Source organism: Falco naumanni, assembly GCF_017639655.2.
Source record: "Falco naumanni isolate bFalNau1 chromosome 20 unlocalized genomic scaffold, bFalNau1.pat SUPER_20_unloc_1, whole genome shotgun sequence".
Taxonomy (NCBI): domain Eukaryota; kingdom Metazoa; phylum Chordata; class Aves; order Falconiformes; family Falconidae; genus Falco; species Falco naumanni.
In genome coordinates, this window is record NW_024427345.1 from 1,451,373 (window position 1) to 1,470,811 (window position 19,439).

General features: G+C 43.4%; 1 pseudogene; it reads left to right on the plus strand.

Moving 5' to 3' along the window:
• Positions 1-1,649: 1,649 nt before the first annotated feature.
• LOC121081893 lies at positions 1,650-17,564 on the plus strand (annotated as a pseudogene).
• Positions 17,565-19,439: the final 1,875 nt, after the last annotated feature.

Genomic DNA, 19,439 nt, shown 5'->3' on the forward strand with positions numbered 1-19,439 from the left:
GTCTCCAGCAAGCAGTTTCTGCCTGAATTTGTGCATTTTGGCCTCAAGAGGTTGTAAGAGAGGAGGGGAAAAACCCCTTGCTTTCCACTGCTGCTGCATCCCAGGACGGAATTTCCTCTGGGAACCCTTTGATCTCTGCTCACCAGCACTCACACAAAACTCCTGCACATCCCCTGCATTTCAGTAGATGGGATCCTGGCATCCCAGCTGTTCCAGATTTATCGGGGGTGAAGGTGGTGGTGAGGTGTTGCCTTTTAGCCCCAGGGTATTAGTGGCCTTGGTGTGTCACCTTGTATCTTAAGTAAAAGCCATTCTGACTTTCCCAAGCTTTTTATACAGAAAGCAGCAACTTCTGTCTTTTCTTTGTAGCTGTAACTAGCTCTGCTGGCTCTTCTCCCACATTCCTGGTATAGATAAATTCACTCACAGCTGTTTAAGCCAGTCCTTCCTCCACCAGCCTTTATGCTTTTTCCCAGTGCTAAGTAAGAAACAGAATTTCCTCGAGGTCTCTTTTGTCTACTGACGACATCACAGCCTGCAGTACCTCAACCTGGCTCTTTACAGGGTCCTCAGCTACCTTCCACATGGGTTGTAGTTCTTTCCCCTTGTTGCTAATAATTCCCTTGTCTTCTGACTATAGTCCCCCTGCAATCAGGGATATCATCTTCCAAGAGGCCTCAAAAGAGCTGGTTTTGTTTGGGAAATAGAACCTTAAAGCTAAGTAATCCCAGACGGATGTAACCAGAAATAACTGTGGTGTAGCAATAAACTGAACTTTGACCAAATGAAGGATTTACAAGCTTTTCTTCCTGATGACTCTTTTTTGATGGCACAGTGGCTGCGTATGAAGTCACGGTATGAGACCTAACCATCACAGAGCTCACTGGTGATGGTACTTCGCTTAGAGCGTTGCATGGAGATAGGAATCATTTTCTCTCACAGTAAGATGTAGTTATTCCTGGACTGAAGCACAGCAAGGACACAATTTAGGAAAGAGAAGCCTTTACCTAGTAAGATTTTACTAACCATGAAGGAAATGAAGTCTAAAAATGAGCTAAAACAAAGCATTGATTTCTGTGGAAAATGAAAAGCAACTTTTCCTTTTTTGTTTGGGCTGCTGCAGATCACAGGTGCACACGGAATAGAGCCACACGATGCACAGGTCAGAAGGGACACATGGAGGTCAGCTCATCGCAGCTTCTGCTCAGAGCAGGTTCAGGTAGATCAGGTTGCTCAGTGCCTTGTTCCTGTCAAATTTTGATTGCCTCTAAGGATGCAAGGGGCATGTCTAGCACATCCAGCTGTCTCCAGCAGGTGAAAACTCTTGTCTCTGCTCCTCAGCCCACTCTGTGCAGTTTTTATTCCTGAAGCTGTCCAGGTGCTACTATCCCATTCACTTCAGTACCTGCCTTAAAACAGATAGATCCAGATCCTACTGATCCTTGTCTCCCAGGGCACACCTGGTTCATAAGGAGAGGGACAGAGAAGCCTTGTGATTAACAAGTCCTGATCAGCGAAGGCTTAAGGTCCCTAAGAAACACTGGTAGATGTAACCCTGCCACAAATCCTGCCTGCGATCTTCAAAAATAACAGAAACACCCAGCCCCCGCTGACTGCATGGGGTTTGTTACTCACGTCCAACCAATGTGACTACAAGCCTCAGCATAGTCCCTTTACCCTTGACACTTCTGTTGGGCGCAAACAATTTTATGCCTCCCCAGGTCATTTGAATGTTCTCAGAGGAATGCAGTCCTGGTCCCTGTGGCCGCTCTGGGCGTTGGAGAGATGCTGGTTTACTGGCTGAGGTCTAGACACAAGATCAAGACTATTGAAATGGGCAATGGATGGTGGGGCTCAGATGAAAGACCTCTAAAAGGGAAAGAAGATGAAAGTATCTGTCCCTTCAAGATTGAAACACCTGACAAAGAAATTGAGGTGCCCGTGCCTGGGAGGTAAGGAGGGGCAGAAAGCTACCTGCAGAAGGTGGTGGCCTACTGCAAGTGGAAATCCTGAACAAATATCCCCATTTCCGAACCACCATTGAAGGTGAGGGGGTCTCTGTGGCTTGAGCAGGTCTCACTCTGAAATGCACAGAGAGAATGGGGGGCTTTAAGAGGTTACTCTATTAAGACAACAGTGTGCATAACAGCTTAATGAAGGATCAGTAGTGGAGGCTATGTTATTAGTAACCCTCTATAGATTAAGATCATTGCACAGTGGTGATAAGATTAGATCTGCTTGAAGATGGGCTTCATCTGGCTCTGAACCTGCACTAAATAACAATGAGGTTTTCTTCTGCTATTGCCTTGAAGCCACCTTTGAAAACTGTAAAATTTACCCAGGCCCTGAGGTTGGAATATCCACCACCACCACCCAGTTTAGCCAGGTGAGGTTAGCCAGACTTTAGATAAGTGATCTGCAGGTTAAACTTCTATCCTGCGCTTACTTTTTCCATGTTTCTCTTTCTATCACCCACACATTTTGTAATTTAGTCATGTTTTTGCACGTGTCTTAGTTGCATTATGCTATTCATTGAAGTGCAGCTGTACTTATATACTGTAAGACCAATTTCTCAGGAGGTGGATGCTCAGTCTCCTGTGACCCCAGTAACTGGGACTGGGATGAATACCTCTGTCTGTAAGTAAAAGATGAGACACAGGTAAAATACCAGGCATGTCCTTTCAGCTAGGCATCTTCTTGCCATGGGTTGATTGTGTACCTTCTGCTGTGAATGCTAATCACAGTTTTGCCACCCTCCTTCTTCAGAGTTCGGAACAGAAACTGTGATGGAACTAAGGCTTTAATTTATCTGTCTGGATGTGTGGCAGGGATTGATATCCATTTTATCCACGTGAAGCCCTCCTATGTCCCTCACAGTTGAGCTGTTCAACCTCTGCTGATGGTCCACGGCTGGCCTGGCTCCTTCTACGAGTTCTACAAGACTATCGCTCTACTCACAGAGCCAGCTGAGCATGGCCTGAATGAGGGTGACATGGTGTTTGAGGTCATCTGCCCATCCATCCCAGGATATGGCTTCTCTGAGGCACCACACCAGAAAGGTGAGCGATGAAAAGGCGCTGTTGGAATTGCCAGGTTCTTGGAGCCTCAGTCATCCCTGGCCCTCACCAGGGAATGCAGTTTGTGAATGCAGATGCTTGGCTCTGCACTAACACCCATGTGGCTGAGGCTCTGGGGCTGGCTGTGGAGATCTGGAAGGTAATGGTAGCTGGAAACCAGGTCTGCTTTCCACTTTATCCACTTTATCCACTTTCCACTGAATTTCCATCTTGTGTTCACTGTATTGCCAAGGAGCAAGGCAGAGCAGCATAGCACACTGTGCCTTTACACAGCAGCATAAACATGTGCCTCTGTCAGACCATGATCTTTGGCCAGGGGATGATACACCAAGACAAACAGGTTTCCTCTGTTTCTCTTTACCTACAGGCTTTGACAGCAAAGCAACTGCTCGGAAATTTCATAAGCTGATGAATAGATTGGGCTCCAAAGAATACTACCTACAGGGAGAAGACTGGGGATCTCTTATTACCACAAACATGGCCCAGATGCTGCCACAGTGAGTAGCAAAGGGAATCAGTGCAGAGAAGGTTTCTCCAGTTCTTACCCTACCTTCTGGCTCCATGGTCCGGGTCCTGCCTTCTGTTTGCCCTGCCTCTCATCACCTTCTGCTTTGTTTTCTCCAGGGGTATCCCCACCCCTGTGCATTCAGTCATATTCACGTGCTTTGCATTGACAGTGGTATTTGCATTCTCACGCTTTCTAAATTTCATAGAATCATAGAAGCATTTAGGTTGGAAAAGACCTTTAAGATCATTGAGTCCAACCATAAACCTAACACTGCCAAGTCCACTGCTAAACCAGGTCCCTAAGTGCCACATCTACACACCTTTTAAATACCTCAACCACTTCCCTGGGCAGCCTGTTCCAATGCTTGACAACCCTTTTAGTGAAGAAATTTTTCCTGATATCCCATCTGAACCTCCCCTGGCACGACTTGAGGCCATTTCCTCTCACCCTATCACTTGTTACCTGGGAAAAAGTGACCAACACCCGCCTTGTTACAACCTCCTTTCCTGTAGTTTTAGAGAGCAAGAAGGTCTCCCCCAAGCCCCCTTTCCTCCAGACTAAACAAGCCCAGTTGCCTCAGCTGTTTCTCATAGGACTTGTTCTCTAGACCCTTCACCAGCTCCGTTGCTCTTCTTTGGACACATCTTTCTTGTAGTGAGAGGCCCAAAACCGAACACAGTATTCGAGGTGCAGCCACACCAGTGCTGGGTACAGCATCACTGCCCTTGTCCTGCTGGCCACGCAATTTCTGACACAAGCCAGGATGCTGTTGGCCTCCCTTATCTACGGAAGAGTTGTACAGAGAAAAATGGAGTGCTGTTTGGCTTCTCTTTCACTAGGCATGGAAGTAAGCTCTGCTGCATTTTGATTTGAGACCTCAAGGATCATCATTCTAAATCAGGAAGGAGATAAATTTAAAATTGGCAGGGAGAAAAGGAAGGAGCTCAGCCTTTCAGCAGCTGATCAGTACCACGAAGTATAGGACTTTCCTGGATGGAGATGGCACCAGCTGTACCATTTTTAACTCTCCCAAATTTTTTTGGAAATCACGATAAATGTGAAGGGCTTATGTATTTGGCTTAGTGAAATGCTTCTATTACAGCTCCCGTCAGACTTATTTTCTAGAAAATTTGGAAACAGAAAATTGCTTGATTTAACCTTCTATTCATTAACTTGATTTCAGATCTGTGAATCTTATCTTCGCTGGCAGAGAAGGTTTGAGAAGGGTGATTTCCGTGATGCTTGGGGCTTATATACCATGGCTCATAGGCTTTACTAGGGAAGATGTTCGACGTATGTATCCTTTCATCCAGAAGAATATACATGAACTATTGCGAGAGTCTGGATACTTACACATCCAAGCCACCAAACCAGACACTGCAGGTAATGAACCTTCTCTATATCACTATGAACTTTGTATACTGACTGCTTAAGGCGTATAAACACATAGTTGAACAAAAGCCAACCATGTTTGAGAAGCAATGAATTCTGGTGACTGAATGCAAGACATGGGGACAAGAGCTGTGTAAAAGGAAGTGAAAAGGAACCGCTTAAAAAAAGACAGAGACTACAAATATCACTTTTCAAGGTCTGTTAAATGGCATACCACTTCTCTATGGCAAAGAAACCCTTTGCAAAAAGCCTCTTAAAGTAAAGCACAGGACCCTGAAATTGAAGCTTCTAGAAATAAATGTGGGTGAAAACAAGAAAAATACCATAAGCAAGTGCAATGTGAATCTTGCAGAAAGGTAGACACAGCCATAATACCTGAAGCCAGAAGCATGATGTAGTGGGACCAGTAGATAAGGAGTCTGAAGAAAGGTATGGCCATCTCAGAAAAGTTACATGATTTATTTGTATAATATTATCAAAGATTATGGGGTATTCCTTTATTGAAATAAACCCTCATCAGGAAAGACAGCAGAGCTGTCTCAGACTGGCATCAGGTACGGAGACCATAGAAGGAATAGCACCCCATCCTGGCATTTAACTGGAAAAGAGGAAACTCAAAGTGAAACGTCAGCTAATGCCTAGTCTGTTGCTTGAACTGATTGCAATATCAGAGAAATAAAAGGAGATAAACCAGATACCAGGTTGGGGTTTTTTGGGTTTTCTTTTCAAAAGCCAAACAATGAAGACAGCCCCCCAGAAAAACAAAGACCAGTATGTCTAGTGTCTGATCAGAAAACTAGCAGAAATGTTTTTAAAAGGAGAATTCATTTACAGGTGATAATATCACAGGGAAATCATGCTTCAAATATCAGAGCTCTGGCAGGATCAAGAAGCTGTGGATCTAGTAATGGAACATATTTAATTTCCAAAAAAAGTTTTGTTGAGGTTCCTTCTCCCAGTGTTCTTAAAGACATTAAACTGCCTTAAGAAAAAGATTAAGTTCATGGGTTAATAACTAGTTAACATGAGAATTCATGAATATAAATAAGTAAGCAAGTTCCAGGGGAGAGAGTGTATCACAAAAATCTGTGCTGGCACCCGTACCTTTCAATATGATCTTAATTTCTCTACAGATAAAAGTTAATGGTTAAGTGAAAATCTGACACCTATCCAGGGTTTGGTTTAATCTAAAGATAAATGGTTTTGTAACTCTCTGCAGTTAAGTGACTGGTTGATTAAACTGGCCAATAAAAACTGATGTCAACAAAGTCCAAAGCAATTTAAGCAGAGGAAGAAAATCACAATGGGCTCTAGTTTGGTTGCTGCTATGTGAGAGAATCCAAGAGTCAAGGACAGTGCTTTGAAACATCAGCCAGCTCAGACTTTAAGAGAATCTTACAAACTCTTAAAGAAAGCAAAAAGAGAGTAAGACAAAACACTAAATCCATGATATTTAGAATCTGTTCCACCCCTGTTTCATTAATATATTTTATAATCAAAAGAATACAAGAAGGGGAGAAAAAGAACCCTAAAGTGACCAAGCAGCTTCCCTACAAGCACTGTACATAGTCTAGGACTCTTTAACCTGGAAAAAAAGAAGAGCAGGGATTTTGTAGCACACTAAAATTGTGAAAGGTAGAAAATAAATAGGGGGAAAAATACATATTCCCTGCTTAGTCTCAAAAAATATCTATATTATCAGTTTAGTTCTCATTAGGCAGGTTTAAAGCAAAGCTACAGTATTTTCACTCACCAGAAGCTGTGGTACCTAAGATGTGTACAGGTTGAATCATTAGTAAGCTGCAAACAAGACTGGTATTTCTGAGCATCCAGTCCATGAAAGTTGAATACAGTGATTCGGAGACAGCTTTCAGCTCAGAAAATGCTCACCTCCAGACGGGTCACATGTTAGCTGGCACATTTTAGCCTGCCCTACCTTTGCTGGTCAAAGCATTTACATGACTTTGATGTGTAGCAAATCACTTTAGGCCTGACAGCACAGGGAAACTGTTGTGCCAATGCACAAACTTACTTTGCATTAACTATGTCCACTATTAAATTGAAATCACATTGTGCATCATCTTCTACGCAGTCATTCAGTGCTAAAGTCACACTAAAATACACTTGAGAGTAGGCAATTCTAAGGATACTGTAAAACTACAGCCTGGAGTGTGGTACAGGAATTTTCCCAAGGCAAGCTCTACCACTGCTGAAGTAATCCCCACCCGTTTTACAGGTTAAAACACAGATATAATATGCTGTGTTTATAATGTTTGTTAGCATTCCCCAAAGGCAGGAGCAGATAGCAGATACACAACACTCCACTGTTTAAATTACATAGAAAGTGAACAGCACTCAGGGTCCCAGTTAGCCATCCTAAGCAGGACAGTGCTCCCAAAGTTTATCTGAAATTTCTTTTCAGAGTGTAATCCCTTTACATCTGAATTTGCTCTTTCTGCCACACATTACCAAGAAGCCCAGAGGATTTTCTTAACTCCTATTTTCTTCTGTATAGGAATTGCTCAACTTTATAGTGCTGTCAGTTATAGCCAAAATTCCATTGGGGTGAACTTTTCAAGAATAAAGTACTACCAGGGCTAGTAAAACGCACTCTTTACTGAATTCTCATAGAAAACTCTGAAGAATTGATGTAAGTCCAGTTTAACTCCCACTGAAGTGACGTGCGGAAAACAGACTCCACAATCTGTAAGATTGTAAAGTAGGTATGTTTATTCAGCGCTGGGCAGCACGGGGGAGTAGTCCCGCCAAAACCGTGTGCGCCTGATACGAAAACTTGCTCTGTTTTTATAAGACAACTCATTACATATTCATAATATGATGTAATACGCCTATACATATGCATTACCTATCCCCGCTTTGTATTAAAATTAGTTCTGCAAGTCATTTCCATATCTCTCTCCCGACTGAGTTTGCGCAGTGTCCCCTGGTGGTGGTCGTCAGGGGTCCTGAGGATGAAGGCAGGTGAGTCTTCCTCGTGACCCCCACATCTGGCGCAGACTCAGTAACGTCCTGCTCTTTGTCCAAACCGCAGAACCAGCTTTGGCTTGTTCTTGCAAGGTTGTAATCTTTCTTTGGACTTATATGGTCATAAAGCTGGACTTATATGGTCATGAAGCCCTTTACTCCCCTACACCTTATCACAGTACCCAAGCAAACCGTGTAAGATTTGGCAAACAGCTTAAATTTTGCAATTTTTACCCTAAACAGCTAAACAGACTATTACAATTGTTAAACTCTACCCTATCTCTTACCCCCCCCCCCCTCAGTCCCCCCTTTTCAAAGAAATTAGTAAATTCTTTTACTCAGACTCGAAGTATTGATTAGATTCTAATTTTTGTCGCAGTTGATTTCTCTTCCATTCGCTATAGGAATTTCCAGTTCCCTTAAAACACCAAAATCCACAACGGACAGCTATACTAATAATTAAAAATAGAAAGACAATTACAATGATCATTACAAATAATTGTTTTAACCATGTTAGATTGGGCAACCAGGATGTCAATTTCTCCCATAATTCAAAAAAACTCCAAGAAGTGTTGTCTTGTGTCACTTTATGTAGAATATTTACTTGTTTCCTTATTTCTTGGAGGTCCTCGGTGATTCGCCCGCTCTGATCTGCATACATGCAACAATCTACATTGATCACAGTGCATACCCCTCCTTGAAAGGCTAATAGCAAATCTAAGGCCATACGATTCTGTGATACTATTTTCGATAAGTCAGTAACTTCCTCCTGGAGTGCCAGGAGGGCATCAACTGTCCTATTTTCCACTGTTTCTATTACAGCTGAGATGTTTATTATTGCCTTTTCCAACTCACTAACCCCTAAAAACGGAATGAACCATCGCGCAAAACTGTGGAAACTCGTTGGTCTGTTTATGAGGGGGTTATTTACAACGTTTCGTTTTTTCCTTATGGGGGGTCGTGTTGACCCGTCAATGATAGTAATATTGGGGACCAGACCTCCCAGAGTGCATGCTCCTCGCCATCCTATGGGCAAGACTTTATGAGCCGTTGTGCCACACAACCAATACCACCCTGTCCCTTGTGGGGTCGGGAGACCGGTATAGTTCAATTTCAAAAATCCCAAATCTCTACCTGTCATATTTAATGTATGACTTCTGTTACAATTTAGGTGTTCTCCCATAAACAGCCCTTTTCCCGAACTTACCAGGCAGTTATCCCCTAATATGCTGGTCTCTTCAACAGTTATTTTTAGTCCCTGTCTCCATTTAACCTGAGGGTCTGTGCTCCAGATTGTATTTCCCCAAAAGGAGCCGTCTTGGCGGTTCATTAGGGAAACTGGCAGTGGGATGCCTATTAACGGTATCTCATAACCAGCATGTCTTGGTATTTGGGTACAGATCCAGCAATCTGTTTTATTTAAAATTTTGGTGATGTTTTGAATCGCCTGTACATACCAGTTCTCTCGCCAGGCCGCTGTGTCTATCACCTGTAAAATTATCAGAATCATGTTAAATTTAACCCACATCCTATCTTTTTAGCTTGAGCTTTAATGGCCCTTGAATTTCTGATGTCCAAAGCTTTTGTGGCGACTTCTTCACACGGGTATGATGAATCCAGGAATTCTGTTCTTTAATTTTGATTGCTGTGAAGGAGGTGAGGAGTACTTGGTATGGTCCTTCCCACTGTGGTTTCAAGGTTTTTTCTGCAAGAGACTTTACATATACATAATCTCCAGGTTGAATATCATGTACAGGCCCATCCAGACCCCTTCCTCGGGTCCCAATTACATGTTTTCCAATTTTATTGAGCTGTTTGCTCAATGCCACCATATAGGAAGTCATAATTTCGTCCCCAATTTGCATTGATGTCCCCTTTTGTATTCCATAGGGGCGTCCATACAGAATTTCAAAAGGGCTCAGTCCTTCCCTTGCCCTCGGTCTTGTCCGTATACGCAAAAGGGCTAAAGGGAGAGACTGAGGCCATGGCAAGTTTGCTTCTTGTCCCAATTTTACAATTTGCTGTTTGATTAAGTGGTTCATTTTCTCCACTTGGCCACTCGACTGAGGGCGATATGGGGTGTGAAGTTGCCAATCTATACCTAAATGGTGGCTGGTTTGTTGCACTATTTTTGAAACAAAGTGTGGTCCTCTGTCAGAGGATATGGTTGCTGGAACCCCAAAACGCGGTATTATTTCTTGTATTAGTATTTTAGTTACCTCCCGAGCCTTGGCAGTTCTGGTTGGGAACGCTTCTGGCCAACCTGAAAAGGTATCAGTTAATACCAGCAAATATCGGTACCCCCCCTTTTCTTGGAAGTTCTGTGAAATCAACCTGCCATTGTTGTCCAGGCCCATTACCCTTTCCAATCTGGCCCATTTCTAGTTTGGGAGTATTCTTTGGATTAGTTTGGAGGCAAAGTTCACACTGTTGAGTCACCTGTCTCACTGTGGTATATAAGTTTCTAGCTACAATATCTTTTATCAGATGCTTATACAGAGCCTCCATTCCCCAATGTCTCTTCCTATGTTCTTCCCGTATTAAGTGCCACAGTAAATATGAGGGAACAATTAACTTTCCCTGTGGGGTATAAGCCCATCCCTCTTCATTATATGACCCTGCTAAGTCTGAAATGAGTTTCTGATCTTCCTTAGTATATTTTGGTTTATCTTGTAGGGAAATATGCCTATCGGGAATTAAAGCCCCTGCCACTCTTATTTTCATTTTGGCCACTTGTTTTGCCTCTCTATCCGCCAGTTCATTCCCTTTTTCCAAATCTGAGCTCACTCTCTGGTGTGCCTTAATATGCATAATTGCCACTTTCTCAGGGAGTTGAACAGCTTCTAGTAACTTCAGAATTTCTTCTGCATGTTTGATATTTTTCCCTTGGGAGTTCAATAAACCTCTTTCTTTCCAAATTGCTCCATGTGCGTGTACAACTCCAAAAGCATATTTTGAGTCTGTGTAAATGTTTACAGTTTTGCCCTGAGCCAACTTCAGAGCTCGAGTTAGGGCAATTATTTCTGCCTTTTGTGCGGAGGTGTTCATGGGCAAAGGTCCTGACTCTATTACCTCTTGACTGGTGGTGATGGCGTATCCAGCGTGTCGATTGCCATTCAGGACATAGCTGCTCCCGTCTGTGAACCAGTTTTCTCCATTTTCTATGGGGCTATCCTTTAAGTCTGGGCGACTTGCATATGTCGCTTCAATAGTTTCTAGGCAGTCATGATGCACTGGCTCTCCTGTGTTTCCACTGAGAAAAGAAGCTGGGTTGACAATGTTAGTAACCACGATTTCCACATCATCCTGTTCCACTATTACAGCTTGATATCGCAGGAATCTTTGTGGAGATAGCCAGTGTCCACCCTTTGCTTCCAATACTGCCGACACTGCATGGGACACAAAAACAGTCATTTTCTGGCCCAGGGTGAATTTTCGGGCTTCCTGTATATTTAGTATCACAAGCCGCAACTGCCCCTTAGGCATCCAGGCCAGCCCTTTGCAGTCGCGTCTAACTGTTTAGAGAGGTAGCCAACTGCCCGACGATACGGACCTAGCTCCTGTGCCAATATTCCTAGGGCAATGCCCTGTTTCTCATGAGAGAAAAGGAGAAACGGCTTACCCACATCCGGGAGTCCTAAGGCCGGGGCTGACATCAGAGCCTTCTTTAGTTGTTCAAAAGCTTGTTCGGCCTCTTTATTCCATTCGAGGTGTTTCTGCTCAGTCGCTGTCAGCGCATATAATGGTTTAACAAGCAGTCCATAATTGTAGATCCACAATCGACACCACCCTGTCATTCCCAGAAAGGTTCGCAATTCCTTTACCATCTGGGGTTTTTTTAGTTTGGCATATCACCTCTTTGCGGGCCTGCCCCAAAGTTCTCTGTCCCGCACTGATTTCATAGCCCAAATAATTCACTTTACGCTGCATTACCTGAGCCTTCTTCCTAGACACCCTGTATCCTTGAAGCCCTAAGAAATTCAACAGACTCACCGTCCATGCCATACAATCTTCCTCTGTGTTGGTAGCGATCAGAATGTCATCCACATACTGTAACAATTTTCCTTTCTCGGACGGGGCTTCCCAGGATTCCAGGTCTCTCGCAAGCTGATTGCCGAAAATGGTAGGACTATTCTTAAACCCTTGCGGCAACACCGTCCAAGTGAGCTGGGTCCTTCGACCACTTTTAGGATTTTCCCACTCAAATGCAAACAACTTTTGACTGGCTTCGTGGAGAGGGAGGCAAAAGAAAGCATCCTTTAAATCTAGAACAGTAAACCAGATTAATTCAGGTGCCAATGCAGTCAGTAGGGTATATGGATTTGCCACGACTGGGTAGAGATCCTCAGTAATCCTGTTCACTGCGCGCAAGTCTTGAACCACCCTATATGACCCATCGGACTTCCGAATAGGTAATATAGGAGTATTGAATTCAGACTCACATTCCTTTAATAGTCCTAGCTGCAAAAATTTTTCTATCACCGGCCGGATTCCTTCCCTGTCCTCTTTCTTTAGAGGATATTGTTTAATTCTTACTGGTCGTTGACCTTCCTTTATCTTAACTTCAACAGGTGGAGCATTTTTCGCTCTTCCAGGCACATCAGTAGCCCAAACTCCTGGATACACTTGGTCCAGAATTTCCTCATCGATTTTCCCTTCTGAGGGGAGACTAGTTAGGACTAGACTTAATGCCTGTGTATATTGTTGATCCTTTACCTCCAAAGTAATTTCCCCTTTTTCAAACGTGATCTTTGCTCCTAATTGTTCCAACAAATCTCTCCCCAAAAGTGCCTTTGGAGAGTTGGGCATATATAAGAACTTGTGGATACCCCATTGCTTTCCCAATTTATACTTTAAAGGTTTGCAAAAATACGCCTTTTCACTTTGGCCAGTTGCTCCCTGTACTACAACGTAATCATCTCCTAAAGGAATTAAGGCTTGATTTAAAACCGAATATGTTGCTCCTGTATCTATCAAAAACTTCACTTGCTGCTGCTTTTCCCCTAGCTTAATTGTAACCAGTGGATCCGCTAGGGTAGATTCCCCAGGTTCCCGTCAGTCTTCTATTACATTGGCTATCTTCACATTCGCTGAGGTTTTCCGACCCCCTTCCCTGTTTCTAGGACATTCCCTTTTCCAATGACCAAAGCCCCTGCATATAGCGCACTGATCCCTTTCCAATCGAGACGAATCTCGCCTACCACCTCTCCGTTCCCCTTTTTCTTGAATGGCAGCTATCAATTTCTTTTGTCCCCGCCGATATTCTTCTTCTCTATTACTAAACACCCTCCACGCTTCATCCAACAATATCTCTAAGTTTCTACCTTCTGTAGAACGCAGCTTTTGAAGTTTTCGCCTTATGTCCCCTGCAGATTGACCCAGGAATAAAGAAACTAATTGCTGGATCCCTACCTCAGACCCAGGGTCCAGCGGCGTGTTACGGCGCATCACATCCCTCAGCCGATCCAGGAACTCAGATGGGGACTCAGAAGGAGTTTGCTTAACTGCATATAAAGCTGACCAGTTTATAGTTTTGGGAATTGCTCTCTCCATTCCCTTCGAAACCCATTCCTGATATTCCTGTAATCTTTGTATATGTGCCGATCTATTAGCATCCCACTTTGGGTCTTGGAGGGGGAAATGTTCCTTAACATCCCCTCCTGTAATTTTATAATGATCTTCGGCCAAATTTCCTGCTGTTTTCAGAACTAGCTGTTTTTCAGTTTCAGTCAAATATTCCAATAATAATTGTATATCATTCCAATCGGGATTGTGTTGTTTTACGATAAATTGGAAATGCCTGGCTACACTTATCGGGTCACTTCTATAATCCTTTGCAATCTTTCTCCACTCTCCCAGATCAGCAGTGGAGAAAGGCACTTTAATTAGCATTGTTCCACCATCTGGCCCCACCGCCTCTCGGAGGGGTGCTTGTAAAGTAGTCAGGGCAGACTTCTGCCGAGTGTGGGAAGATACAGGGCTATCAGGAGGATTAAAAGCTCCTTCTGAATCCACATCCTTGTCCCGTGCCCAGGGGGGAGGTTTAAACAAGTCATCTAAGTCCTGTTCTGGGGCTTGGTGAACTTTGTCTGCCTTTGTACACCTCTGCCCAATGCTGCAGGAAGAACAGCATCTTTTTAGTTTACTTCTACCCCCTTTATTTTCTCGCTCCAATGCGAGTACCATAGGGTCCTGTGGGGGTGTTATCCCACAGTCCCTTTGCCACTCCGGATGGTTTCGCAGAGTGAAAAACATATCTGCATATGATACTTCATCCCATTTCCCTTCTCTTCTCAAGAACAGCATAAGCTGTAACAAAGTATTATAATCCAATGTTCCATTAAATGGCCACTTAACTTCGCCCTCTAACTTATACAATGGCCACCACTGATTACAATATTTAATGAGGGTCTTTTTACTTTCTGTGCTTCCCTTCCCTACAATATCCTTCCAATGGGCGAGTATACAACCCAGAGGACTTTTTTTCAGTATCCCTCCTTGGGTGTTACCCATTTTCAATATACTCTTAAGGGATTTAAACTGACTTTTAAATTCTCTTTTCACGCCTGTCTGCCACACTCTCACTTATTCTCACTCAATTCCACTCTCACGGACGTCCATGCACTCAGAGAAAATCACACACACATCACTTCACACAAACACTATGGTTCGACAAATTCAAATCGGTAGTCTATTCCAAATGCCTTATTGCCATAACCAAAATCAATACCAAAAGAAAGCTAACATAGCATCGCTCCAGTTAACAACCTTCTAGCAGCTGCAAATATCTTATAAATTACAAGAGGCCCGCTTACCCTTCTCCTGCTTCTCATATACCGGTCATTAGCAGGTCCATCCTGGCTCCCAACAACGGGATACAGTGGTTACCTCAAACTCAGTCGATCTATCCCCGAGATCGCTACCCCCGGCCGCTCTATCGGCCAGCGAGTTTCCCAATTGCAGTCCCAAACTGCAGTCCCAAACCCTACAGGTACCCAACCCACGGGCACTATGCTGCACGCCAGACGTCTCTGCGCGATTTATCAGCAGCCCCCGAATGTGCGTACGCTTAAATCCCTTCGTTAAACATACCGTTAAATCCGCAGCTTCAAGAGGCTGTTGTCCACTCCCGCGGTGATCGGCCGGCAGCGGAGACTCCTCCGAGTAAAATGCTCGGGGCGCGCCTAGGAGCGTCCGCTCCGCAGTCCGTCCCGCAGCCGAGTGGAGATCCTCCTGGCTGGCTTGCCAAAACTGACGTGCGGAAAGCAGACTCCACAATCTGTAAGATTGTAAAGTAGGTATGTTTATTCAGCGCTGGGCAGCACGGGGGAGTAGTCCCGCCAAAACCGTGTGCGCCTGATACGAAAACTTGCTCTGTTTTTATAAGACAACTCATTACATATTCATAATATGATGTAATACGCCTATACATATGCATTACCTATCCCCGCTTTGTATTAAAATTAGTTCTGCAAGTCATTTCCATATCTCTCTCCCGACTGAGTTTGCGCAGTGTCCCCTGGTGGTGGTCGTCAGGGGTCCTGAGGATGAAGGCAGGTGAGTCTTCCTCGTGACCCCCACATCTGGCGCAGACTCAGTAACGTCCTGCTCTTTGTCCAAACCGCAAAACTGAAGTATTTGCAATGCCAGGCAACTGCAATGGTTCTCTTGTTCTCTTGAATTAGGTTGTGGACTGAATGACTCCCCTGTGGGGCTTGCTGCATATATATTGGAAAAATTCTCTACCTGGAGAGATAAATCATTTCTGCATAAAGATGATGGAGGCTTGGAAAGGTAAGAAACCAGGTGCTCTTCCATGAGAGGACTCATTAAAAGAATGAGCAATGGTAACTAATGAGGAGATAGGTAAAAGACTGGCCAAAGCTGAATTTTGAGCATGAAAGGTTACACTCGACAGGTAGTAGTGTAAACTTACAGCAGACTGCCTGCAAACTACTGCTTCAGCACCAGGCAGTTTTGCTCTGGGCACATGGGTGCCAATTAATTTGCTGCTTGAAAACAAGTGGAGAACAAGAACAACTGTTCTTCAGGGCATGAGCCCAATATAGCGTATTGAGAAACAGCTTCCAATGAAACGTCTTCATCTTTTTCTATCAATAGCAAATACACTCTTGATGAGCTTTTGGCCAACGTGATGATTTATTGCGTGACATCCTCCATTGTGTCCTCAAAGCGATTCTACAAGGAGAACATCTCCAAGAACCCTGGTCTAACAGATGATGCCAGGTAATGAAGTGGTAGGTGTAAGAAAGATTTGCAAATGAGATTGAAACATGTTTGCCTGTATAAACATTTAGATTACTTAAAACAGCAAACTTAACTTCTTAAAAAAAAAATCTAAGTTCTTATTTTCTTTTGATAAAAATAGTTGAGTCATTTTTCTTTTGAACCTGTAATTCACACAAAGTAGCTTGTAGCCAAGACAATGCAGCGGACATATCAAACTATATTCAGTCTTGTGTTCAAACTACAGGTCTATATACTTAGTCACCAAACAAATGTGATCTCTGGCTCAGTTCAGTTAAAACAAAACAGAAAATCAGGAGCATTTCCAAGAGAGACGTTTAAACTGAATTAGGAAGCATACGGCTTAGTGGTGGATAAAACTAACGACTACAAGTGTTAAGCACAAACTTGGGGAAGCAATTTGGAGAGCAGTACCCTCTAACAAACCAAGCACCTTCTAACAGCCACTGACTTTAAGATGACTATAAGAGAGGCTGACCAGAAAATGCTGCAGAACGGAATTCCGTGTGATTGATCACACAAACAAATAGAAGAGTCTTTTCCTTTGTAGACCGAGCCAGCTTACCTTTCCTCAACTCATTCGTTACGCTGGTACTATAAATTCTAAAGTAAACTTGAGCAGGCTCATTTCTGACTGTCACAAAGAGGTGATGCGTCTTGCCATTTATCGCAAAACTGTAAAACAAGGTAAGTTTAAAAATAGGAAACGTTTCAAGATTGAACCGTGTGCGAAGTTGGCTCTACTTTACGTTTTTGGGTATAATATTCTCATACTCAAGGAGACTCAAATACAAGCAAAGCTTTTCAGCAGAGTACAAACCACAAAATGTGTCGCTGCGGTGAAGCTCTGCCAGCTGACTGTGGCAATTACTAGAGTCAGGAGGTTTTTATAGAATTTCCCCAGGACTTTTTTCAAAAAGGCACTTAGTTAATGTCCTCTAGGTTTGCAGTGTATGTTCCCACAGGGACTGCAGCTTTTTCCTCAGGAGCTAGTACATACACCACGGGTCTGGGCAAAGGAGGTCTTCAAGAACATCATCACTTACTCTTACATGCCACGTGGAGGGCATTTTGCTGCCTTTGAGGAACCAAAGCTTCTGGCACAAGACATCATGCACTTTGTCAGAAAGGTGGAACAGCTGTGAACATGCACTTTAGATACATATATAGAACAGAAGCAAGTTGCTCTGCCACCAGCAGAACCTTTACTTTGAGGGATCAAATAAATCCAATGTAATCACATAGAGAAAACAACATTTCATTTTGATAATCATTACAGTACTAAAATTGTTAATGAAGCTCTAAAGCTTTTCTAAAGAATAAAAGAAAAAACCCCAAAGTAAGCAACTTGTCTTCTTTCACTCCCGGCACCGTATCACTGCTGCACTCATAGTTCAAGTGTAACAGAATACATGAACGGTTTACTGCAGTAACACTGCACTCATCTGGGGAAGAGAGTAGAAAGAAACCAGCCCCTTGATCCTTAGAACGAAGGCTTCTGTTTAAAAGCTTCTTTAAACACTCGAGCGCTAGCGTCTGAAATATGCATCACAAGCAGCTTTGGTGGAAGTGTAAAGGGTTTTGATCTCCTGAGCACAAACACTCCTACGTTCAAGTTATGTTTCATTCAAGAGACCAGGAATTACATATTCAAGTGGGCAGCTGCACACAAGGCAGCTTTCTTCATTCTAACAGGTTTTCCCCCTACGGCTAGCTTTAGCAGCTACTACGCTATGTAAACAGATGTTTAATGGATAACAAGGCAGAGACAGCGTTCCTAGTGTGCTCCAAGCTCAAAAATACCAACTTAATTTCCTCTTCGTTCTTTATCATTCCGTTCCAAATGGTAAAGTTAAAATATGCACCAAGTGTAGCAGGTTACTTCAACCTTTACCCTCATTTCAAACGATTCTTATCACACCATCGTGCAATTTTTGCTAGCAAGAAGCTGCAAGCAACCTTGCTACCAGTAGGCTCGAGTTTCTCTTCAAATGGGATAGAGCTGTTTGGAGCTGTTAAGCTCACTACATTACAGACACTTCAGTAGCTGACTGAAGGTTAAGTCCAGCAGACACCTAGTTTTGACACACTGTTCAAAGCTCTCAAGTGTTTCTCACCCTCCCTCCTTCTCCCATTCTGCACTAGACACCAGGCCAGTAGAAAGGGCTCAAGTTCTGCTCCCAAGTAATACCTTCTGACTTTGAACAGGAGTTTGACAAGTAAAGATAGTGCTGAACTTGATCACACTCGCCTCACCGCCTCTTCACATTTCATAAACATTGAAGAGTCTAAGACTTAGAAGTAAAAGCAAGCAAGAAACTAACTTTTATTGTTGTTGTCTTAAGTGAGAACAAGCTAGCATATTGGGACAGGAGTCCTGTGCAGGAGCGGGCTGGAAACTAATGGGAGAAACAGCTAGTTATTGTGAAGGAGAATAGGAAAGATAAACACGGTTATCTAGTGTTTAATAGGTGTCTGCACGCTTGTAGAGATATATAGCTGTGTAACGGCATGAATGATTCCTGCCCTGAGCCTGGTGGCGCATACAGCTGCGGTTTGTGTCCGGGCTCAGAGATGTAAATAGGGGCTTCTCTGTTTTGGTGGAAGTGTTTCTCTTTGCATAAAAAAAAGAGGGAATGAGGGAATGACCCCAGAGGTATGTTCAGAGAAGGCATGCTATGTTTCGAACTTTTTGACTGAACCAGTTCTTGTTTGGTGTGGCCCTTCCACCTATGTATAATGTTAATCCAAAAGAAGATGATACTGTTTACACTTTGAATGTCGATCATTGTCTTTCTGTAGATGCTAATGTAGTAGGAGGCTGTGATGGGAACGTGTCGCAGCGGGTTCTTCTTCTTATCCGGAGTAACAGCAGGGAAAGCATTAAAGAGTTAAATCACCTTGTTTGGTGGGCAGTTAAGCATGTGAGTCAAAATTGCCACTGCTTTTTGTTGTTGGTTCAAGGACGTGGCTGTGAGGATTTTGATGGTATGTGCTGCGTGGATTTTAGGCGCCCCATTGCAGCAACATGTTATCAAAATCTGAGAAAATGTCAGCCTTTTTGGCATCCATTCACTCAATTGGCAGTATTGTTTGTTTGCTGTTACCTTGGTTGCTGTCATGTTTGCTAGGGCCCTGCAGAACATGGCAAACCTGGTACTAGCTGTTCAAAAACAAAAAGGGGAAATTGTAAAATTGTACGGAACAGA